Source organism: Papio anubis, chromosome 5, assembly GCF_008728515.1.
Source record: "Papio anubis isolate 15944 chromosome 5, Panubis1.0, whole genome shotgun sequence".
NCBI lineage: Eukaryota > Metazoa > Chordata > Mammalia > Primates > Cercopithecidae > Papio > Papio anubis.
The window spans coordinates 78400508-78406262 of record NC_044980.1 but is presented as its reverse complement, the minus strand read 5'-3'; the positions used below and the strand labels follow the sequence as shown (position 1 = coordinate 78406262).

The window sequence follows — 5755 nt, the reverse complement described above, 5'->3', positions numbered from 1 at the left end:
CAGAAGGTGAAGGGAAAGTTTTCCCTTGACCCTTAAAAGAAGTCTACTCTGTTCTCTCCAGAAAACCTCCACCATACAAGTAATAAATATTTCATATCCTCTTGATGTCTTAATGCTGTCACCAGTTGCCATGTCTGAAACCATTACACCTATGCGGAAAATCTGAAATAATCATCCTAGGAATTGGACTGCATTTAATGTTTTCTGTATTTGTAGGTCATGGAGGCTTAAAATTTTCCCGGTGTCTTGTTTTGTCTTCCCTGTTGTTTTTAAGCTTCAATAAGAACTTTTACAAAATAAAAAAAATATATCTTGCAGATCTTATATCTGTAATCCACTATTATTATCCTGGAGTACTATTGATATGGAAAAGTGTGGAGGATGGAATGTAATTGTCCAATGGGTTCTTCTTGTTCTCTGCACAGATACAGCTGATTTACTAACACAGCCGTATAGCAATAGAGAAAGAGTATAGTAAACACAGAGCCAGTCAACAGACAGGAGTTCATTACACCTTTCAAATTTGGAGGCTAAGTTTTTTAAGAATAATAGGACAGGCAGGGGGCTAGAGGATAGGGAATATTCACTGGGTTGGTGATGGAATTATAGGGGGTCAAAGTTTTCCCCTTGCACTGAGTTTCTGGATGGGATTACAAGAGAAATTGAACCAGTTTAACAGTCTAGTTGGCACCAGCTGGTACATCAGAATGCAGGTTCTCTCTTTTTTTTTTTTTTTTTTTTTGAGACAGAGTCTGTCTCTCTGTCACCCAGGCTGGAGGAGTGCTGTGACGTGATCTCGGCTCACTGCAAGCTCCGCCTTTCGGTTTCATGCCATTCACCTGACTCAGCCTCCTGAGTAGCTGGGACTACAGGCACCCACCACCACGGCTGGCTAATTTCATTTGTTGTCGTTGTTGTTCTTGTATTTTTAGTAGAGACGGGGTTTTACCACGTTAGCCAGGATGGTCTCGGTCTCCTGACCTCGTGATCTGCCTGGCTCTGCCTCCCAAAGTGCTGAGATTACAGGCGTGAGTCACGGTGCCTGGCCTTAATTTGTTAGTTTTACAAAGGTAGTTTTTGTTACCAAGCATGGAGAGAGTACGTTTAGGAAGGGCTGTTATCATACTTGCTTTAAAGTTAAACTATAAACAAAATTGCTCCCAAAGTTAGTTATGCCAAAGAATAAGCAAGGACAGTTTAGAAGATAGAAGCAAGATGGAGTCAGCTATGTCAGATTTCTCATACTGTCATAATTCTGCAAAGGTTGTGTCAGGGAAGCGTTCTATAATCTCATGCTTAAATATTAGCCTTTTAGTACAGCTGTGTCCCTGGGCTGTCACCTTCACAAGTGCTCCGCACCAGCCCCCATCTTTATTTGATACAGGTAGGCTAAAGAAAGTTGAATTCAGACAATACTCTGGTTTAGCTCTCAGCAGCCCACTTCTGAGCTCTGAGGAAGCTTGCCTTCTTTTGAGCTACCCCATCTTTCTTCTGAGCAAGGGACATTTTGGTATGGTTCCACCTCTTCTTTTTAATTTATTTCTTGGGCTTCTTTTCATAGGCTAGATTCTCTCATATAGGAGCATAAGCTTTCTTATATATCTCCTCCATCATGTCTGGAGTTACGCTGTTTATTTAATGTTTTGAGAGAACTGTTTCTTGTAAGCCTCTTCCATTAAGTAGTGTATATCCTCTAAAACATTTTGGCCCATGATGTGCTTCTGATGTACTTCTGCATTAAATTCCTTGCTTTCAGAATCATAACCAGGGAATTGTTTGGTACTATGAGGGACAGACAAGCCTCCATCGAAAACTCCCTTCAGGGCACCAAAAACTTTATTACCAGTGGTATTTCTGGCAAGGCCTGCATTCAAATAGCAGATAAAGGCACCTGGCTGACCATCAATGCTTTCCACATTGTATTCATTGCCAGTCACCTCCACTTGGCTTTCATAGATTTTGTCCTTGCCAAATCTATTGAGAAGCCAGTGGGCCAGCAGCAGGTCAATCCAATACGCTAAAGCATAATTTGTCAGGCCAACCTTCACACCATATTTTGACAGTTAGTATGCATATGATGCGCACACTATCATATCCCCTTCTATACGAGCATAAGCAATCTAATAAATGATATCTTTGTTACACAAACTATCATTCTGTATTTGGGTATGTTGTATTTATTTTTATCCTGTATCTCCAAGCATTTCCGAGCACAGAAATCAGTTTTGCCCTCTTGTCGTCTTCTAAATTTCATCCGGTATCTTTCAAAGTGGGCCTGATTCTTAACAACTTTAACAAACCCCATCCTGCTGAACAGAGACCTGCATCCACAGCCTGACAGAGACCAACAGGCCTAGCAGCACTAGGGAGTGCAAAGGGCCATGGCCCTTGCTCAGATGCAGTATGTAGAACCCAGGTTTTAATGGCTTGCAATTGCATATCAAATGTTCCCTGATCAAACCAATTCCCTGAGCCTCTGAGAGCCAGGGCTTCCCTGCTAGACAATAAATGTTTCTGGAGCTGCTTTAAAAGAAACAAAAATTTTCCAAGGACCCTTTTTCCTCTGTATCTGCTTAAAATAATTTCTTAATAACTCCTATAACATAACCTCATATTGAGCATTTTTGGATTTATAGAGAGAAAGGGCTGAGGAAAGCAAAAATACAGAAGATGAAGCAGACTGGTCACTTCAGAGTTACTTTCCTTGTAAAGGTTAAAGCAAAGATGACTTTGTTATTATGCTGGCTAAAAATGTCCTATATAGGGATTTGGCTATTCTTTCCTTCTCCTGATTTCTTGGAAGGTCAGATAAACACTTAGTTTTGGTTTCATCATGTGGAATGTCAGCATGAGCAACTCCGTTTGGGTTTAGTTGTTGGGCCTGGAACAGAAAGTTCAAACCAATGGTCTCTTACACATTTTATTTAACAATTTCCCCTTTTTAGTTAGGACCTCAAGTAGAACCAAAACCTATAGCACTAATGCTACTGTCAGTCACCATCATTTTGGGATTTGGGTTTTGACACAACGTTCACAATTTACAGTGTTTTTATTGTCATATGTTACTTGAAGGTTTTATTATTCCATCCATAAAGGCCACTTAGTATTCAGCAGATGGCTGCATGTGGACATTTAAGACTTTTTGAGAGAGTGTATTACACCAGGAAGACTACTATTAGGACCATCAAGAGGATAATACCAAGAGTTTGGAGTATGTCCCTTAGCTAGGGTCACCATAAACCAAACCAACCAAAATTTAATAGACAAAGAATGAGTCAGACAAGAAATCTCACCTGATTTAACCAAGCAATCTGTTCACTACTTTTTTGCAACTGAATTTGTATAACACCTGATGTATTTATCCATATGCAATAAGTGCCATCAACCTTACAGACTCATTTCTGTCCAGGTTGTAGAAAATCTAGCATCCCATGACAGGTTACTAAAACAGGGAGTAAGAATAAACGGGTATACAAATTTTATTCTATAAAAGGGACCTGTGGCATAATTTGAACAACAATTGCACAGTGGGTATTGATCAAGTTACTCACTAGTGGATTAAAGAATTCCTTGGGTGAAGTAAATATTTGGATTTGACATGACAGATTCAACATTTCATCAAGTTATTCACAGAAGCTGCTGACTGAATTTGTATGTATAGTATTATTCCACCAAGCAAAAAGGGTAGGCATGAACAAGGAAAAAGTAAGGGTCAGAGTCCTACTATGATGGAAACTCCTGTTCTGATGTCTCAGGGAAAAACCACTCACAGAAGAAAATCATTAATATATCCTCCTTGTTTGCACTTTGAATGTCTCTGATTATGGCATGAAGGATTTTGGTAAATTTTCTGTGTGGCCCACATACTGGGCATGAGACAAGGGTGTGAAAATTGCAAGTGTGAATTTTACATCATGTTTTCCAGCTTCAGGTTGTAGGGCTTCAGGAATAGAGCAATTGTTGTTCTCAGTTGGAGAGCTATAGCCACATGTTGGAGGAAATTCGAAGAATTCAGGATCCAATCCTGTATAAAGGTAAATCATAAAAACTTGAAAACAATAAAAAGGACTACAATCTAATAACAAGTATACCTATAGTTTTTCTTCAGAAACATAATTTTTTTTCTCTCTACAGTTACCCTCATTTCTAACAAAGATAAATGGAATGAAATCAATTTGTCTGCAAAACCAGTACAGTTTCATTAAACTTGGTCGGATTATTTAAGTAAGTATAGAAAGAATAGACATTGACCACATAGGCTCTTTGGAAGTTGACTTTACTGGAACTTTTGACAGAGAATCTTAGACTGGACTTTAAAAATCTCTCAAGGCTAAAAAGTCAAATCAAAGCAGACTTCAGACTTCACCTGCAGTACCTATAGATTCATTCTACGTGAATCCTCAAATATGACATCCCTGTTAAAGCTTTGGTAATATAACCAGTATTTCTAATGGTATCTTGTTATAAAGAGAGTTTATTATAATTTAGCTTATCAAAATAATTATGTTTCCTTAAAATAACAATATTCCTGAATAGTTTCTAAATTCTGGATGGATAAGATAGGGAGAAAAAGTAAATGTTTCCATTTTTGTTCACAAGAATAGACTTTACTAAATTTCTATCAACCATACATAGCTCAAAAGAAAAAAATAATCCTTAAATCTGAAAAGCAAAGCATTTTTTAAAAGCAATAGTTCAAATTAATAAGATGCATAAATTTATAATTTTTGTATCAGTCATTCTGTCTCATGTAATTAATTCTTGTTTTGCTTGTTCTTGATGAGCAGTTTCACAAATCCAGTAGAGTTCTAAAAATTCCTACCTGGTCCAATGTTATAATCTTAATGTTATCAGAAATCTGTATTTGTCAGAGTACTTTCCTTCTTTTCCATGAATCTCCCTGAAGAGATAACACTTTAGGATTATAGTTGCTTATAAAAAGCTTTCAGAAAAACATTAGAATAAAGAAATTAATGGTGTATAAGAAGATTTAAAATGGCTATGCTTAAAGAGCTGATGAGTGTTTACTATAATGATGACATAATTGAGTCCAGGCACGGTAGCTCACACCTGTAATCCCAGTGCTTTGGGAGGCCGAGACGGGCAGATCACGCGGTTCACGAGGTCACAAGATCAAGACCATCCTGGCTAACACGGTGAAACCCCGTCTCTACTAAAAAATACAAAAAACTAGCCGGGTGAGGTGGCAGGCGCCTGTACTCCCAGCTACTCGGGAGGCTGAGGCAGGAGAATGGCGTGAACCCGGGAGGCGGAGCTTGCAGTGAGCTGAGATCCGGCCACTGCACTCCAGCCTGGGCGACAGAGCCAGACTCCGTCTCAAAAAAAAAAAAAAAGGTAAAAGAAAACAAAAAAAATCCTAGCAAGACAAGGATGCCCACTCTCACCACTCCTATTTAACATAGTATTGAAAGACCTAGCCAGAGCAATCCAGCAAGAGAAAGAAATAAAAGGCATACAAGGGCCAGGTACAGTGGCTCACACCTGCAATCCCAGCATTTTAGGAGACTGAAGTAGGTGTATCACCCGAGGTCAGGAATTCAAGATCAGCCTGGCCAACAGGGTGAAACTCCATCTCTATTAAAAATATAAAAATTAGCTAGCTGTGGTGGCAGATGCCTGTAATCCCAGCTAGTTGGGAGGCTGAGGCAGGAGAATCGTTTGAACCCTGGAGATGGAGGTTGAAGCGAGCCAAGATCATACTATTGCACTCCAGCTTGAGAAACAAGAGCAAAAT

The 5755-nt window shown here is 39.1% G+C and overlaps 1 pseudogene; it reads right to left on the bottom strand.

The window, feature by feature from the left end:
• Nucleotides 1-971: 971 nt before the first annotated feature.
• On the bottom strand, nt 972-5147 carry LOC110743492 (annotated as a pseudogene).
• Between the last annotated feature and the right edge of the window lie 608 nt (nt 5148-5755).